This window comes from Fukomys damarensis, unplaced genomic scaffold (assembly GCF_012274545.1).
Source record: "Fukomys damarensis isolate Sample0158 unplaced genomic scaffold, DMR_v1.0_HiC HiC_scaffold_32, whole genome shotgun sequence".
Lineage (NCBI taxonomy): Eukaryota > Metazoa > Chordata > Mammalia > Rodentia > Bathyergidae > Fukomys > Fukomys damarensis.
Genome location: NW_022900944.1, coordinates 9,457,636 through 9,476,688, shown reverse-complemented (window position 1 = coordinate 9,476,688; position 19,053 = coordinate 9,457,636). Strand labels below are relative to the sequence as shown.

The 19,053-nt window shown below is 39.6% G+C and overlaps 2 protein-coding genes across 9 annotated transcripts in view; one reads left to right on the top strand and one right to left on the bottom strand.

Moving 5' to 3' along the window:
* Psme3ip1 (proteasome activator subunit 3 interacting protein 1) overlaps positions 1 to 9,631 on the bottom strand; it is a 37,039-nt gene extending 27,408 nt beyond the window's left edge. The window contains exon 1 of one of the 5 annotated variants that reach the window (XM_010638909.3): positions 9,549 to 9,631. The gene's annotated coding sequence lies outside the window, so the exon portion shown is untranslated. The other 4 variants (XM_010638910.3, XM_010638913.3, XM_010638911.3 and 1 more) reach the window with 4 other exon arrangements.
* Positions 9,632 to 9,766: 135 nt separating this feature from the next.
* Rspry1 (ring finger and SPRY domain containing 1) overlaps positions 9,767 to 19,053 on the top strand; it is a 43,209-nt gene continuing 33,922 nt past the window's right edge. For 2 of the 4 annotated variants that reach the window (XM_033757975.1, XM_010638902.3), the window contains exon 1: positions 9,767 to 9,967. The gene's annotated coding sequence lies outside the window, so the exon portion shown is untranslated. Of the gene's footprint in view, positions 10,314 to 19,053 lie in introns of all 4 variants that reach the window. The other 2 variants (XM_010638901.3, XM_033757974.1) reach the window with 2 other exon arrangements.

The window sequence follows — 19,053 nt, the reverse complement described above, 5'->3', positions numbered from 1 at the left end:
AATAAACATGGCATTTTAAGTGGGAAAAGGAGCACATCAAAGTGAGAAATTAAGAGATACACATATTTGACTTTAACAAAAATAATTACCATATACACAATTCTCTATACAATTTGGTAAGTCTATATTTTCTCTTTAGTGTGGTTTTCTATTCTACTATTTTACTTTATTAGTAGTTTAACTTAGGCTACATTTTTATGACATATATAAAGGAAATGAGCCTTAGCCACATGTGGAAGCACACACCTATAATCCTAAGAGGCTGAGGCATGAGGATTCCAAGTTTGAACCCAGCATGGGGAATTTAGCAAGACCCAGTCCCAAAAAGGCAAGGGTTGGGGTGGTTAGAGATGTAGCTTAGTGCAAAAGCTCTGGGTTCAATCCCCAGTATGGCCCCGCCCCAAAAGAAAGTAAATTAGCTTTAAGTGCATAGTACTCTTGCACTAGTTATACCAAATAAATATATCTCACTATATCACCACATATATATTCCTGTACTTTGGTGAATATAGTGAAATATATATGCGGTAAGTACAGGAATAAGGCAGAATGCAAGGACACAAATATGGACTGATTTATTTTTCTAGGCTTGAAACCTGGACATGCACATAGATTCCTTTTTCCTCTTCATTCCCCTATATCCTAAATGTCACCAAATTCTGTTGTTTCCACCTCATAATGGCCTTTTAAAATCTATCTGCTTCCCTGCCCCCATCAGAGACAGGTCCTTTCCTTTCTAATCCCTTCTTTTCAGGGCCTCATCTTACATGGGCTTGGCAACAGTATTTCATCAATCTCCCTATTTCTACTCTAGCCTCCTTTCAATTCATTTCAATGTCAACTAAATGATCTAAAAGGCAAATCTAGTACCATTACTGCTCTACTTAGAATGTCAGTAATGTCCACCCCACACATATCGGTTGTGAAGATCAAAAATGTCTCCAGACATTGCCAAAAGTACCCTGTAAAGCAATACTGCCTGTAGGTTGTAAAATCCATTTGCATTAGCATGATCCCCTGAACCTATCTTATTTCTCCCCTTTCCAATATTAGCCTCAATAATCTCTCCATGCATGGTGCCCTAAAGCCACACTCTGCAGTACTCACACCTCTCTCTCTCACCTCTGTGCATGACTGCCCAGGCTGTTTCTTCTGCTAAGTATGCCTGATTCCTTTTATCCCATGCAAACTCCTGGTCCATCTGCACATACTCAGACTGAAGATCATCTCCTTCAGAGATTCCCACATTCTCCTAGTTAGTTAATATGCATTTCCTTCCTGTGTTCTTGCTACAGCCATTCATAACTTTATAGCACATTAACCCATTGTATTTTAACATTTGTGGACGTTCAAACAGGTCTCTGTATCTACAGTGCTTATTAGTACAGTATCTGTCATTTCTCAGGTTTATTTACTGAAGAGCCATAAGAAGGATTTGAAGTAAATTGAGCAAAGGGAAATGACCTCACAACGACGATTCCTCCTATGTTGGAGGAATTTCCCTCCAATATAAATTATAGATAATGGTAGCCACTTAACAAGTATTTCCTGTAGTTTCAAAGTCCCATAGGGAATTCTACTAAAACACCATAAAATCTGTGCAGTAAAAAATAAAGGGCCAAAAATTGAATGATATAACTGAGATCACTTTTCAAAAATAATATGCTACTTTAATTTCAATTAAAAATGAATAAAAATAGTTATATTAATAAATATTGCTGCACAATACATTTTTCTTTGAAAAGTTCAACAGTTACTGGCTGATTATTCTGCAATACAGAAGTGCTAAGTACCTACAATTTACTTTCTTTTCTCCTACAATTTACTTTTGAAAGCAGAGATGGAGAAGCTGAGAAATTAAAATTGTGTTGTCTTCTAATTCCTACCACTTAGCTAAATTTTCACAAGTTTGTTTTTTTCATTTGTTTATTAAAACATTAAAAACAAAAGAAAAAATTAGCCAAGGGTTATGGGAAATAAACTGGGTGTGGTGGCCCACACCTGTAACCCCAGCACTATGAGGCAGGAGGATCGCTGTGAGTTTGAGACCAGCCTGGGCTACATAGTGAGTTCCAGGTCAGTCTCAACTACAGAGTGACACTGTGTCTCAAAAAAACAACAACAACAACAACAACAACAACAATGTAGACCACCTACCTGTCTCACAAAGGTAAGGTCCCAAGGTCCATCCCCAGTACCAAAAAAAAATCAATGTAGAAATGCAGAGGATTTGCATTAAAATGTTTTTGTCCTTGGTGAATTTTCCTTACTCATGTCACTTTTTTTCATGGTGACTTAAGTTTAATTATCAAATTAAACATTACTTTTTTTTGGGGGGGTACACTTCTGTAGGGATTAAACCCAGGGCATGTATATACTATACAACCATCCCCAGTACCAAAAAAAAATCAATGTAGAAATGCAGAGGATTTGCATTAAAATGTTTTTGTCCTTGGTGAATTTTCCTTACTCATGTCACTTTTTTTCATGGTGACTTAAGTTTAATTATCAAATTAAACATTACTTTTTTTTGGGGGGGTACACTTCTGTAGGGATTAAACCCAGGGCATGTATATACTATACAAGTGTTTCACCACTGAGAGCTAAATCCCCAGCCTCCCCGCCCCTTTTTTTTTTTTTTTTTTTTTTTTTGGTACCAGGATGGAATTCAGAACCTTGCCCTTCTGAGGCAGGCAGCAGCACCACTGAGCTAAATCCCTAGCTCCCAACATTATTTTTAAAAGGATTAAGTCCTTCAAACAGGAGATTTATAGAAAACCACAACCATACCAAAAATCACTTTGTCTAAACTTAAAAGTTTCAAACTATCACAAATAAAGAACAGTTTTCAAATTTGTTCCATAGCCAAGAAAACAAAGATACTATATTTCAAGCCAAAGTAACGGTTAAACACTGCAGTACTGTGTTTATACTGAAAATTGTGGTATTTAGTTTCTAGGTTGGTACGACAAAATGGGCTTAGCATCTGACACAGCACATGCTGTAAAATACAGAACTTAACACTGCTGCCCCTCAAATAAGTGCTATCCTTGAATTGGAAAGTTATTCACTTAGCAGTACCATGATGCAAGTTAATGAGATCTGGTTTCCCATGGAATTGAATTTTGTGATGGCACACTACTTAAGTGTTTACATCACTGGCCTCTATACCCTTCTAATTCTAAAAGTAGATAGACTGTACATGTAAAAATACACCAGGGAAATTCAGAATTTGTGTTATGGTGTTTTTAAGCCTTTGCTTAGGGTAGCAAAAATAACCGACCAATCCATTTCCTTCTGTCAGTGAACAGTTTACTGCTTTCCAATGCTTCTACCCTGATATTAAGTCACCCCCTACTTCAAACAGCAGGACAGGAACTAAGAGGAATGTGCCACCTGGATAACTCAACTATATTCCTAAAAAAAACTACTTTCTGCCTTCTACGAAGAAATAGTGATTTAGATTAAGCCAACTTTTGTTATTAAATTGCCTCAGAGAATAACAACTCTAAAGCACTGTTAGTATTTTTCACCAAAGTAACTAGACAAAGTAATCTTCTAACACCAAAGCTTACTTAATATTCTCCAGTAGCAAAAGAGGCTAAAAATATCTAAAAGTAAGACCAAAGCACAAGCAATTTAATCCATATTCTAAATGTTTAAAGAATAACTTGTAACAACCTGCTAAGCACCTAAAAAGTACATTCTTCCTCCCTCTATCTTTTCATAGCACAAAAGCAGTCTCCTCATATTTACACACTGAATTCATATATACACACTGAAGGAAATGGAAAGAGCTAATATTTGTTTCCTTAGCTGATTCTCAGTTCTCAGGTTCACCTTGTGCTCTCAAAATAAATTCTTCCCTCATTATATATGTGTCTAACATCAGCTGTATTTTAAAAATATTACTGTAAATGCAAACCAACTACTGTACTCACTTGGAACTCACAAGAAAAAAAATGGGCCACCTAGAAACTTAGAGCTGGTAGTTCTACATCCAGCTGAAATTTTCCAGGGTAGCTTTGACTATAAACTACAGTAGACCTCAAGACATGACCCGCCTGACATACAAACAACTTGAGTTAATTGGGTTACTGGAAGATTCATCTGCCTCCTGTGACCTAGGAGTGCCCAGGTAAACATCCCGATCTCAGCTGTACTAACTTATGACCAATTTGAGTTACAACCAGCACCCAGGAACTGATGGAGTTCATAAATCAAAGAGCCACTGTATTTTGCCATCTGAGCTGGCTTTAGCAACCCACACACTGAAATATAACTGTACCCTCACCCTCCACCCTCTTCAGGTAACTCCACCCTAAAAACACATTTTTAAAAGGCTCTGCTCTGCCATAAAGAAGGATAAGCTTAAACATTTCTAACTAAATGGATGCACCTTGAGACCATACTCTTTAAGTGAAATAAATTGGACACATATGTTTAAATACTGCATTGTTTCTCTGGTGTGTGAAACAAAGTAAAAATAGAGACCAAAATGTATAATAGATATTGGGAAATGAGAAGGGGGGCAAGAAAAAAAGAGAAGGAAAAAAATGGAAATAAAGCTTTTGCAAATAAGAAGGGGAAGTGGGGTCGAAGGGAAAAAAAGGAGCAAGACGTAAGACGTACAGGTATAAATTCCCTATGATGAATGTTATCATTATGTATATCTAAAATGTACCAATAAATGCTTTGCATTACATGAAAGAAACAAAGCCAGCAAACTCAGTTTGGGGTGCTTTTGGTGGGGGCAAATCTTTACGTAAGACCTATTATATGCAAGTACAATGCTAGATACTAAACACTACTTTTTAGCAAGAGAGGAATTTGCATTCAGTAAAAAAGCTAAGCCTGGCATGTGCATAAATTAAGGAAAAGTAAACCATGGTTAATGCAGAAACTAAGCTGGGCATGGTGGCACACACCAGTAATCCCAGTACTCAGGAGGCTGAGGCAGGAGGATCGCTGTGAGTTTGAGATCAGCCTGGGCTACATAGTGAGTTTTAGGTCAGTCTCACTACATAGTGAGACCTTGTCTCAAAAACAACAACAACAACAAAAAAGGATTATAAAATACTGTGCTTACCATCTTTAAAGAAATAAAAATCAAACCTCAAAATGAATAAGGAATAAGAACTTCAACAGTAGCAAAACCAAACAGACCTTCCAGGAACTAACAAATGCTAGGGGTATGGCTCATCAGTACAGCACTTGCCTAGCATATGCAAAGAGGCCCTGCATTCAATTCCCGGGACTGCAAAAAAATAGACAACAAATTAAAAGATCATTTCAGTGGATGAGTTTAATAACGGATTAGAAATAACAGAGAGAGTTAATGGTGGAATTTCCCAGAATGTAGTATTGAAAAACAGAAACAGACATAGCAAATGAAAAGAAAATGTCTGTCGAATTAGTAAGGAAGGAAGAGCCAATGGACAGAAGCAATATATGGAAAACAGCAGAGAATTTTAAAGAACTAATGAAAATCTAATCCACAGCCAAAAAGTTTAATAAATAATACCAAACAAACTGAACAAAAACAAATGATAGTTGGACTCACCACAGTGAAATTCAGAAAACCAGAGGCTGACCAATAATATTCTTCACAGAAGTTGAAAAGACAATCTTAAAATTCATATGAAATCAGAAGAGACCCAGAATAGCTAAAGAAACCCTGAGCAAAATGAGCAAAGCTGGAGGCCTCACACTATGGATTTCAAGGAAGATGGAGTGGTGAGCAACAGAAAAAGAGCTTCTCTGAGATTTGGTGTCCTTTCCCTGGAATACAGCAGAACAAGGAGGAGGGAAGTGGGTTCCGGGGACCCAGGAAGGACCTGAGGCAAGAACTGTAGTCTACAGGGAGAGTGAAGAGAGACTTTAATGAAGAGGAGGAGCCAAGTAGGCAGAAATTTCTCATCCCCCAATAAGGATGAAGATAGGACCCTGCAACAGACTCAAAACCCAAAAGGTAGCTACACCTGGAAGTCACTTCTGAAAAGTAATCACTTCCTAAGGGTTCTGAGAATATTGGCAATAAAGCTACTCACCACAAGCAATTTATAAGCATCAACTCAGGAATCAAACTTAACAATATGAATTTCAAGTTATAACACAAAGCTATAGTAACTAAAACAACATGGAACAGGCACAAAAGCAGACATGTATGGTAGAAACAGAAATAACTCCATGCACCTACAGTCATCTGATTCTTGACAAAGGAGCCAAAAACATAGGCTGAGGAAAAGCTGCCTCTTCAACAAATGGTGCTGGGAAAAACTGGATATTCGTTTGCAGAAGATTAAAACTAGATCCCTATCTCTCACCCTGTACTAATATCAAATCAAAGACCTAGATATAAAAAAAAGAACTTTGAAACTGTTGGAAAATAACAGAGGAAACACTTGAAGCCATAGGTCTAGGCAGACTTCTTGACTAGAACTCCAATAGCACAGTAAATATTTTTAAAAATCAGTAAGTGGACTTTAATAAAATTTAAAAGTTTCTGCACAGCAAAGGAAACAATCAACAGAGAGAAGAGCAGATCTATACAGTGGGAGAAAATTTTTGCTGGCTACCATTCTGATAGAGGACTAATATCTAGAACTCGAAGACTAGAGAAATGAGGCCTAATTGGCCTCCTCTGTGAGCACAAAGGAGAAAGGCTGCACTCAGGGGTGATTGCAGATTGCAGGTTCTAGGGAAAACTTAAAGACAGCTGAGGTTAAGTTGTTTACCAGAGTATGTACTCATGATACTGGAAAGCAGATGAATCTTGTATTACTATTATTGCTTGTACTCTTTTAGGTGAATAAAGGCAAGATGAGCCAGAAGGTAAGGGCTCCTTTGCCTATTAAGAGACAAAAGACCTCAGGCTGCCCATATGTTAAACTGACTCCTGTGTTTCTGTCATTCATCCTGTTCACCACCAGGTTCAAGTCCAAAAACAAGGCCAGTCCAATGGGTTGGCTACAGATGGTGCCCCAACATGGGGCTTAGGAACCAGGCTTGGCTATAATAGAACATATAAAGAACTCAGAAAATTAAAAGAAAAAATACCCCCCCCAAACAAATGACTATCAAAATGGTTAAGTAAGCTGAATGGATATTTCTCCAAAGTAGTGCAAGTGGCCAATAATTATGGATAAATAATATTCAATATTTTAGCCATTCAGAAAATGCAAATCAAAACAAATTCTATCTTACCCCAGTCAGAAAGGCAATTGTCAAGAACATACACAAAAAGGCCGGGCATGGTGGCACATGCCTGTAATCCCAGCACTAGGGAGGCTGAGGCAGGAGGACTACTGTGAGTTCGAGACCAGCCTGGACTACATTGTGAGTTCCAGGTCAGTTTCAACTACATAGTGAGACCCTGTCTCAAAAAACAAACAAACAAACAAAAAGAACATACACAATGAATGCTGGTGGGAGAAACCACCTACATTGTTAGTAGGTTTGTTAGTAGGTCTGTGAGCTATTACAACCCTATGGAAATCAGTATGGAGATTCCAGAAAGAAAAACTAGAAACAAATACCATTTGACCCAGCTATACTTTTCCTAAGTATATTCTGGAAAGAAAGACATCATACTATAGTGATACATAACCCATGTTTATAGAGGAGCAATTCACAATACCTAAGCTCTGGAAACAGCCTAGATGCCTGTCAATAGATGAAAATAAAGAAGATGTAAGATAAATAAATATATAAACATATATAGAAGGAAATAGTATTCAGCCATAAAGAAGAACAAAATCATATCACTGGCAGGAAAACGGATGGAACTCAAGACCATTATCCTATGTGAAATAAACTAGACTCAGAGAGCTAAATATTCCGTGTTTTCTTGTATATGAAAAACAAACTATAAATAAATGAATAAAATACTGATGATAGAATACTAGAAGGGAGACTCTTGGAGATACAGGGATGGAGAAGAGGAAAGGGAGAGAGGATAAAGGGATTGTTATATGCATGTAACAAATCCCCCAAAAGAACATCTGTGTTCTGAACTAAAAACGTGAGATAATTTTTTAAAAAAACACAGGTATTCTATACGATCATATTTAAGAGTAATCATATTTAAGTATGTTTAAACGGTGTTTAATAGCACAATGAAAAGGTTTGATTCAGATGTCACAGAGACAGATGACACTATAATTGAGCCTACAGCTGATCCATGCACTTAAATTACTTCATTTATCAGATACGCGGTTTTAAATGTCTGAAGCAACAGCGTAATCCTAACCAAGTTCAAGATTCTTGGAAGGTCAAAGTGAAGACTGACAACTGAGTACGTGGTCTTGACGTAATTCTTCCTTTCTTCAGACCACCAAGAATTTCCCCATAAAGGCATTAAGACTTCAGTAGAGAAAGATAATCAGCAGCCTCTACTTTCAGATCCTTACCAATTGTCCACAACTAATCTTAGGCTCCAACTGGAAGATATAAAAGCTGCCTTGATGTCAGCTCAATTTTTTATGTCAAAAAGCTCTTCTAAACACGGATTCCTTTCAAAGATATCAGAACCAATGCCTTCCAAACCATTTCAGTGACACATCAACCAACCAAACTGAGGAACGTGACAATCCTTATCTTACAGCCGCTACACAGGCGGTGAATGGGAATTCTGACCCCCGGACTTGCATTTGGCTGGATTCCAACTGTAGACCCCCTTAGACTACGGGGGTAGGGGATGTGAGAGTGGCAGAGAGAATTCGCATTTAGAAATTAAAGGCCATATGTTATTTTCCTCTAATGTTTAAAAATAGGTCTCCCATTTTCCCGTCTGGACTAAGGGCCCACCCCAAGGGCCACCAATTCTTAAGACGCTTCAACTCTCGATCTTGGTTCTGTAAGTAGCCTGCAAACCGGGCACGCTAGCTTGTTTTCTATTGCGGGGGGGAAGCACTTAGTACAGTATCTACGTGGTACACAGTGAATGTGTTTCCCAGACTGCACTTACATTCTGGGGTTCAACGACTTATACCAGGCGCGCCCACATCCCCTGAATAGCTTGAAGCTGTTCCAAAATCTCTAGAACACAGCCGGCTCTTCACTTGAGTCCCGAGGCGGGGGTTCTCAGCAGAAAAGTGGAGAAAGCGGACTAGAGGCGCCGGGTCTTGGACCGTCCTCAGAGGGTCGGGGAGTCTTCGCCCCACGACCCTCACGCCTCTTCTGCAGGCTCCCTGCGCTCCGCGCAGGCTAGGCCCCGCCAGCTCTGGCCCCAGCGACTCAGGACACTGTAGAAATGCGTGAAGTGAGGGCAGGCCTGGCCTTAACTCTAACTCCAGCCAAGGCTCACCATCTCCTCAGCGAAGCCCAGGCTGTTTCTCAGCTTGGCCAAAACCCAGGATGCACTCACCTACCAGCTCGCGGGAGGCGAGACTCCCTCACCTCAGCGGCGCCCACCCCAAACCGCCACCACCAAGGCCGTTCACTCTTTAAAAAAAAAAGGCAGAAAAAAGAGAGGAAAGAGGAAAGAAAGAAAAAAAAGCCTTTGCTTTTGTATTCCTTTTGACCCTTCAGGGCTTCCTGTAACTCACCGCCAAACAAAGTTCCGCCCCGCTTCCGGCGGCGTAATCCAATCAACACCTCTCTTTCTCCTCCCGAGCCCGATGGAAATCCGTTGCTCCACAAGCGAACCCGAGAGACTTTATTGGGCCGTTCACTTCTCAGCAAGAGGATTGGCCAACTCAAGCCTGGAGGGCGGGCCGATTCGTGGTATCACGTGATATATTTCTTGAAGGATGATTGGCTGTAAAGTAGAGGGATTGCCACCGAGGAAGGGGCGTTTCCTAGGTGACTGAGGGAGGGCCAGGCGGTATGTAGCGGGGGTGGGCCCTGCGCGTAATGGCAGCGCTGTGGCCTCGCGTCCATCTTTACCGCTCTCTCGGACCTGTCACAAAGGAGTCGCACGGCTGCCGCTGTCCCCTACCTCCGGCGGGCCCCGGAGCTAAAGAAAGTCAGTGCCTCAGCCCTGCCTCGCTGCTCCGGGGATTCCCGTGGGGCCGTGAAGGGGGAGGAAATCCGACGGCTGAGGACGTCTGTGAGGGAGGGAAACAGCCGCTTGAGCCTGGGGCGGAGAGACCTGACTGGGCTTGGGGCAGGCTCCTGAATGGGCCGGGGAGTGGGTGGTGTTGGGCATAGCCCGGAACACAACAGAGAGGTCTCCACCAAGACCCGCGCTTAAAGCGCCTGAAGAGGTTCCTGAAGGAGGGTGTTCCCCTTTGAGGGGTCTCGACTGGAGAAGGTTCCTGGGGGTCTCTCTTCCGAGGCGCTGCAGCTAACGGGGCCCAGGTGAGAAGCAGGTATATTTCGGGCTGGCTCCGGGTACTGAGTAGTGTTCCTGAGGGGTTCCAGGGCAGAAGGGACGAGGGGAAGGACGCTTTGGGAGGGCATCCTTTTGTGGAGTTGGCGGCTTAAAGGGGAGGCTGAACTCTCCTAGTGACATCTAGGAGCGCCTTTAGGGTTGAGAGCCGCGAGAGAGAGACTAGGAGAGCCAGACCTAGCGGATTCTTCAACTCCGGAGGCCCGAGCTAAAGATTAAGGACTTTGGGGAGAAAGGATTTCAGGGTGGATCAGAGGAATACAATAGTGAAAGGAAATGGGAATGGCGGGGGGGGGGGGTGGGGGGCGGTCTTCCCTCTCCCTGGAGACCAACCAGGTGTTTCAGACGTAGGAGTCAGCTTCTTTTGGGCTTAGTGCCAGTGTGGAGTGGAGGGAGCCCATCTCACCAAAACCCCCTTGCTGACTCCACATTAGGCTTTTGTCCTTGCTTGTTGCCTCACTTTCCCTATTTTGAGGTAGGAAGACCGAGGAGACCTGGTCAGCTGAGACTCTGAACTCCTATCTTGGGTAGTTGTCAGAGTGAGATTGCCCCCCCGTGGAGTGTTGTACTTTGAACTTGTAAGGCTTGGAAGTGTCTCTTATTGACTTGAGTAGAGACCTGCAGTTTTCCAGGCCTGTTACCTACCATCTGCTTGTCCTTAGTGTGGAGTGATTTAACTTCCTTGAATCTTTTCTGTAAAATAACCAATGCAATGTGTGAGAGTACTTTTCAAACTACAGGCTAGGAGTGAAGTAAGGAACTATATCTAATTCCACCACCAAACCGGTTACTGTTGAGGAATAAAATTGAAGGCATGCATTTTCTAAACTGTAAAGCAATATGTAGATACAAGACATTAGCATTAATACAGTTGTTGATCACCTATATGGGAGCCATCTTGTACTGAAAACCTCAAGGTTTTCAGCTTCTTAGGTGCTGTTATAATCTTAACCCATGATTTCAAGCCCTGTTTTGATGGGGGTAGAGGGATTTCCAGTTCTTGCTTTCTGAGTTTTAATTTACTTTGAACTTCTGGCAGCAGTTAGCACTATAATATAATCTTCAGGAAGTTTTCCCTGACAGCTGAAATTTTCCTCCAAGTAATTTGACCTCGAGATTATAAGTCTCTTCTCTCGTTTCATACATGTATTCATGGCCTTTGAGTATTATAGGTAGTGAAATCAATGCCTTCTTGCTCACTTGTGATATGTAAATGAGACAACCTTCTTCCCTTCATGAATTTTATGCCTTGTTGCCTGGGGAGTAGATTATGAGGCACACTGTATGCTTTTAAATTTCTCTTCCATAAGGATTCTCTTAATTTTTCACCTTAGAGTCTCCATTTCCTGGTATGATATCTTCCTTTGTAGAGCCCTCTATAAGATAATTCTTGTGTCCATGTGTGATACTTCACTAATGTCTGGTTAGTGGCGTTTGGTTTTCTAAATGATGGATTTTTTTTTTAAGAGGATCTCACTGTGCGGTGCAGGCTGACCTTGAATTTTGTGTAGCCCAGGCTGGCCTCAAACTCACAGCAATCCTTCTGCCTCAGCTTCCCAAGAACTGAGATTACAGGCATGTGCTACTCTGCCCAGCTATGAGTATTTTGTTTGTGATTTTTTTTGTACCAGGGATTGAACTCGGGTCCTTGCGCTTGCAAGACAGGCCACCGAACCGCTGAGCTAAATCCCTGGCCCTGTTTGTGCTTTTTTTAAACTAGCTTTTCTTTCTCCATAGTTCTAGGAGTCAAACCCAAGACCTTGCTCAGGCTAGGCAAGCCCTCTATCAACTGAGCTACATCTCCAGCCCCAGTTTTTCCGATCTTGTATTCAGTGGGTCTTAATTTTAAAAATAAAATAAAACTGGTAATTTTGTGAGCTTTCTACTTTCTCAGGATACATGGTGTCCTAAACTGCTTTATGTCTGTGTTCAGCTTTTTGATGCTTTACAAGTCCTTCATTTTTTCTGTACATAACGATATTTTAAAGTTATTGATTATAAGAAGTATTCCCCATACTCTAGGTGAACTTTTTGTGCTTTGTCAGTGGAGTAACTTTTCATCTAGCAGGAACAAGGGGAAGTAAAAACGTAGCATTTTGGGGCCGGGGATTTAGCTCAGTGGTTCGGTGGCCTGCCTTGCAAATGCAAGAACCCAAGTTCAATCCCCGGTACCAAAAAAAAAAAAAAATAGCATTTTGTATAATAGTGTGTTTTTCTATAGTGAATAGGAAAAAGAAAAAAGCAGCTCTGGAATATGTTTTGGCAAGAGAAAACAAAATTGTTGTATTCCTGAAGTGCTTTTGCAACTTTTCTATTCTGCTTAATTTAGCCTATGAAGAATCATATTTTCCCTAATAATGAAGTAATTTGTTATGCTGAAGTGGAGAATCACTTTCTTTTTTTTTTGAGACAGAGTCTCACCATGTAGTTGAGACTGACCTGGAACTCACTATGTAGCCTAGGCTGGTCTTGAATTCACAGCAATCCTCCTGTCTCAGCCTCCCAAGTGCTAGGATTAAAGGCATGTGCCACCACGCCCAGCTCCCACTTTCATTCTTTAAGATACAACTTTTTTTGTTATTTTAAAATCTATGCGTTTGGGGAAACTATTAGCCATTCTTGAAGATGATAATCACAATTGCACAACTTTGTATTGGAAATGTTCTGTATTTTGTGGCAAGGTCTTTCTAAAGTTGAATATGATAATCATAGAGTTCCAAAAGTAAGTGGAAAGTCAATAGGCACCACAAATGAGAAGTACAATGGAACTACTAATCTATTTCAAAAGAGTTCTTTAGGGTTAGTAAACTATGAACTTAGCCTTTCTTCAAGGTTTTGGTATTTTCAAGGCATTTACCATTGAATTGGGATAGTTTTTTTCTGGTATTCAAACTAAAACATTGAAAAACAGAGTAGTCAGGATGTAGTGAATGCCAAAACTTGGGCCAAAAACTCTAGGAGGAAGCTTTTACAACTTTTAGAAGTGCAAAATAATATATTTCCTTTGGTTTATCTATTCAGTCAGCTTTTGAAGTAGTTTTCTTGCCAATCTTTATGATCTGAAAAAAGGTACAAATTTGGCACATTTTATTTGTTTTTTGTGTTTGAGACAGGGTCTCACTGTGTAGTCTAGGTTGGCCTCGAGCTCAGAGCAATCCTCCTTCCTCAGCCTCCCAACAGCTGGGATTATAGGCAAAGTGCCACCATGCCAGCTAAATTTGTCACTTTTTGCTTTCAGTATCCATTCCAAAGGGGAGTGGTTGCTGCTTAAATAGGTAAAAGCAATTAGCTATAGATAAATGTGTGATACATATAAATAAGGGTGTATCAGGTAAAGTTACCTTTTGAATGATGGTAGATTGGTAAAGGATACTCCTCTTTCTGAGCTTTTGTGAGTTAAGACACTTGAAATAGTGAACAACCAATGAACTAAAGTTTGTTAAAGAGTGAACTCCACATATAGCTTCTTAAGGCTTAAAATTAGTTTCCAGGCATGATTTCATGGATCCTATATGCCTGAAATAGAAGGTTTGAAATACCTTACTCAGCTACTATAGCATTACCTCATAGTTTAAGGTTTCACTGTTAGTTTTTTCTTACGCCTACAACCTCCTAAATAATTATGTTTTTCTTTGTTCACTTAATGTAGTAATTCTCAAAATATGGTTCCTACCCCACCCCTTCTCGTGGGAAGGAAATGCAGCTCCTTTTGTTCAGTTCTTCTTGCTTCATAGTTGTTCATATTTACATATGCCTGAGAGCTACTTATTAATAACCTACTAAGCAAATTACTGCATTGTATGAGTAACCCAAAACTAAAGTGATTAGGATTTACTGAGATCTGTAATATCTTCTTCTCCCAGGTAGTCTGTCCTGGAAACTGGCACTAATGCAAAGTTCCCCACATGTCAAATGCAGAATGGGGATTCTACCCTATTCAGGATGGCTGCTTCGTTTGGGGTACATCATCAGGGTTAATGCAGAATTATCTTGGTTTTCCATTATGATGTCTCACATTGTATATCCTTATTGTTGGGGTTTTTTATTATGATTACTATTTAGCTTTAGTTTTATCTTAATGTATGAACTTTTGTTTAACTTTTCACTGTGTGACAAGGGATATTTGTACTGCAGTATTTTGGCTTATAATTTAAAGAAGTAAATAATGTAAGTACACCTCTGCTCCCCTTTTGCTAATCCTGGTTTATTCAGCCATCTAAGTACTTGCTCATACAGAGATAATACAGGGTTATCAAGTTCCTTTTCCACTGGAAAATTGGTGGGGCAACAGGCCTCCTTCTAGTGGACTTGATGCCTTATCCACAGGCTTAGGTAAGAAGCTAAATGTATTGCTGTCCTTTGTCCCTAGTTCCAGCTTCCTTGCCAAGAAGATGGGGAACGTTTTTTCATCTTTGCTCAGTGCGTAGCATATAAGCACTGGATGTGTATTTATTAAATATATTGGATGTATATTTGTTGAGTTTGTTTGTTGTACTAGGGATCAAACCCAAGAGGGCTATACGACTGAGCTACATCTATCTCTAGCCCTTTTTATTTTTTTATTTTGTTTTTACTTTTTGACCCAAGGTCTTGCTAGGCAGGTCAGGCTAGCTTTAAACTCACTCTGTAGCCTAAATTGGCCTCAAACTTGCAGCAGTCCTCCTGCCTCAACCTCCTAAGTGTTGCTGGGATTACAGACATGCACCGTCAAGCCCAGCTTTATTTTTTATTTTGAAATAGGGTCCTGAGTTGCCCAGATTGGCCTCAGACTTGGCTATCCTCCTTCTAACACTCCTGAGTAGCTAAAATTACGTGTATGTGCCACTATGCCCAGCATCATCTGTTTTTTAAAGTGGTAAATATTTTGGAAATACTCTATTTTTACAGGTTTTTAAATTAACTGAAAATATATATTGACTACCTATTAAGTTCTAATAGGTATCCAGTTGAGTGTGCACTTGGGTGTTTTAGACACCATTTTAAGTAGATGTCATTAATCAAAGTGTTGCGATTCATTTTGTTTACATATTTGCTTGCTTTTCTGAATAGCATACTGTTTTCTTCAATAGAAAAGTCCTTTTCCTTCAGATTTGTGTGTAGTTGAATGACATAGCTAAATGATTTCCTGTTGTTCGGTATCCTGGGAAAATCTCATGGTATGGAATATTACATTTGTCTTTTTCCCCAGTATTACAGCTGTCATTAACACTTAACCTAAATTTTTTCTTAGTATTTTCTTTTTGGGTTCAAGACAGACTTTTCAATCCTTGAGACTTCAGGCAGGGATTGTCTAATGCTCCTTTTTCACTATTTCTTTCTAGAAATTCCCTACTCTACCCAGGCCTAAATTTAATTTTTTCAGTGCTTGTGGGTCAGACTCAGGGCCTTGCACATACTAGGCAAGCACTTTGCCACTAAGTCGTATTGCAGTCTCCTACATTTTATCTTCAATACATAATTTGAGTAAGGATTTGTCATTTCTCTTTTGCTGTTTCAGGTCAGGACTATATTCTATAATTCTGTCAGTAAGTCTCACCCTGACCCCAAATGCTATTGCTACTAGATTGAGGCTCTCAACATTTTAGAGAAAGTTTTTTCCAGATACTCTTTCCCTAAAAGTTCAACCAGAAAAATTAGTTTCTTCTCAAAGGTGTGCTTTTTTAAACCAACCTCAGGACATTAGAGTCTCCTAGTGCTTTTCCCAGACTACTTGATGGTTACAATTTGGGGATAATAGTATCCTTTGTAAGTTACACCTTAACTGCTCAGTTGCCATTGCAGATAGAGTTTTGGACACCTAAGTGACATATGAACACCTTCATCAAGGCTTCACTCAAATACAACCAACTCTCAGTATCCTAGGGGGATTGGTTCCAAGACCCCTGCAGTTATTAAACACCATGGATATTCTTGTTCCTTATATAAGATATGGTATTTATATATAACATAAGCAGTCTTCCCTATTGCTTAAACCATTTCTAAATTATACCTAAAGTGATATAGTTGTTATACTGTATTGTTTAAGAAATGATGACAAGAAAAAATGTTCATATTCAGTGTAAATGCTACTTTTTAAAAATATTTTTAATCTGCATTTAGCGGAATCCATGAATGCAGAACTCATGGATATGGAGGACTGACTATATTTCACAAACTTCCCCTTCTCCCAAAAGATACTAGCTGCTTTACAGTCTAGAGACAGAAACACTCCAATTAAAACATTTTTAGGTAGTTTCTCTTTCAACTGGCAAGTCTACTCTTGGAAGATAACTACTTTTTTTTGTTGTTTTTTTGTTTTTTCTGGTACCAGGTATCGAACTTGGGCCCTTGGGCTCCCAAGGCAGGCACTGGAACCAGTGAGCTAAATCCCTGGCAATACCTACTTTTCTTATCTACATATTGCAGCACCAAGTAATCAGACTTGTAGTTTTCTGTGTTTTTTCCCACATAAACACAATCTCTAGTAAGAAAGTTATTGTCTTTAAGGTGTTCTGCAGAATACTTTAAAAGCAGAAGTATTTTGAGTAATGTTCTCTATCTTAATTGAGGTTGAAAATACAGATGTGTGTATGCATTTGACTAAACTATATGTGAAGATTTGCACATTTCATTATATGCAAATATAACTTCTAAAAACATTGGATTCTAGCTGGGCATGGTGGTATATTTCTGAAATCTCAACATTCTGTGAGGCTGAGTCAGGAGGATTGTAAATTAAGCCCATTCTGGGCAACTTAGGGACTTAGTGAGACCTTGTCTCAAAAATGAAAAGATTTGAAGATAAAGCCTAGTGCAAGGGCCCTGTGTTTAGTTCCCACGCTGGAGAGGGAAAAAAGCAAACAAAATGGAGTCTAGCTGGTGATATGCATGCTGAAGTATACTGAAACCTGAAACATACTTTGAAATAAAATATGTGGATTGATGATGGATAGATAAGTGATACAGCAGGTATAATAAAGCTTGTTGGAATCTAATGGTAGGTGTAGATATTCACTGTGTTTACAGTGAGTTTTAATTGAGCTGTGCAGTATGTTTGAAATTTTTCTTAATATTGAGAGAGATGGAGTTAAAGGTGATACTAGAAGCTATTGCATATAACACATTCGCTGTCTTAGGGGAAAATCAGAACATTTTTTCTGGGAGAAAAATCATTAAAATTTCCAGTAGATAGTATATGTTGCTATTTGTGTTATTTGATTTAGCCTTGGGTGGGGAAACACTGAAAAAAAAAAAGTAGTGTATCACAAAACTATCTTGGAATGATGAGGTAAAAATTACAGCAAAAGTAATTTTGTGCCCAATGTCTGATTTTTCTTCTTTATGATCATTTAATAAGCTCTTTGGCAGCATAATCCTGAAGTCTTATTTTCAGGAAAAATAACATTCTTTCTGTCTCTGATCTGCTTAATGACAATATGCAGACAAATATTTGAAGAAATGAATCATTGATTCCTGGACCATTTGTTAAAGAGAGTTAGACCAGTTGGCCACATGCCTCTGTGGTGAGCTGGCTATGATGGTAGAGGGCTGGTCCTTGTACTGACAGTGAGTGCCAGAACCTTGGTGCTTTAACTCCAGGTTTACTGAGACTCCCAGCCAGGGATGGGTATACTTGTAATACCAGCACTGGGGAGGGTGAGATCAGATTGCAAGTTAAAGGCCAGCCTGAACTACATAGTGAGACCCTAATTTCTATGTTTTTTGTTTTGTTTTGTTTTGTTTTGAGACAGGGTCTCACTACATAGTTGAGACTGATCTGGACCTCACTATGTAGCCCAGTGAGACCCTAATTCCAAAAAAACAAAACAAAAAATATATAATCGTAAATGGTATAGAAACAGAAAATGGAGAAAGTGGACTTCCTTTACTTAAAAAGGGAAGGTGCTAGAGCTTGCTTAATAGTGAATGGCAATGGGCAAGTCCCTGGATTTGAGCCCCAACACTGCAACACACACACACACACACACGCGCGCGCGCGCGCAGGATCAAAATAATGCCACACTTCAGAGAAACATTTGCAGAGGAAATATTTGATTTAATTATACTCTTGTAGCAAAATGGTTATTGAGTCTAATGATCTCAAAAGTATTACCATTTAGCATGACTGTAATCCCAGTGTTTGGGAGGCTGAGACAGGAGGATTTCCACGAGTTCTAGGCCATCCTGGGCTACATAGTAAGTTTAAAAAGCTAACCTGAAATATATAGTAAGCCCCTAACTAAAAAACCAAAGAGATGTTAAAAAAAAAAAGAAGAAGAAGAAGAAAAAGTGCTGGGTGTGGTGGCGCATGCCTGTAATCCCAGCACTCAGGGCACTGAGGCAGGAGGATTGCTGCAGATTCAAGACCAACTTGGTCTACATAGACCCTGTCTCAAAAAAAAAAAGTTTTTTTTCCCATTTAAATGGGAAAAAAGCCCTTCTACTAAGCAATGACATCCAGTGATAAAAATTATCATTAAATCGGTTGCCACAGATGTAATAGTTGTGTATATTTAAATTCTGTCACTATCTTTTTTGTCTCAAAATCCATGCACTAATGTTGAGTAATCTTCAAAGTTAAGGCGAAATTTGTATTACAGATGTATTGCCTTTACATAATCTCTAGTCTTTATTTTTATGCAGTGTGTCAACACTGGGTGATATTACTCATAAACAGAGTAGCATGTATGTTCATTATGATGCTTTGTGGGTTAGATCTAATAGGAAATATATGGAGCCAT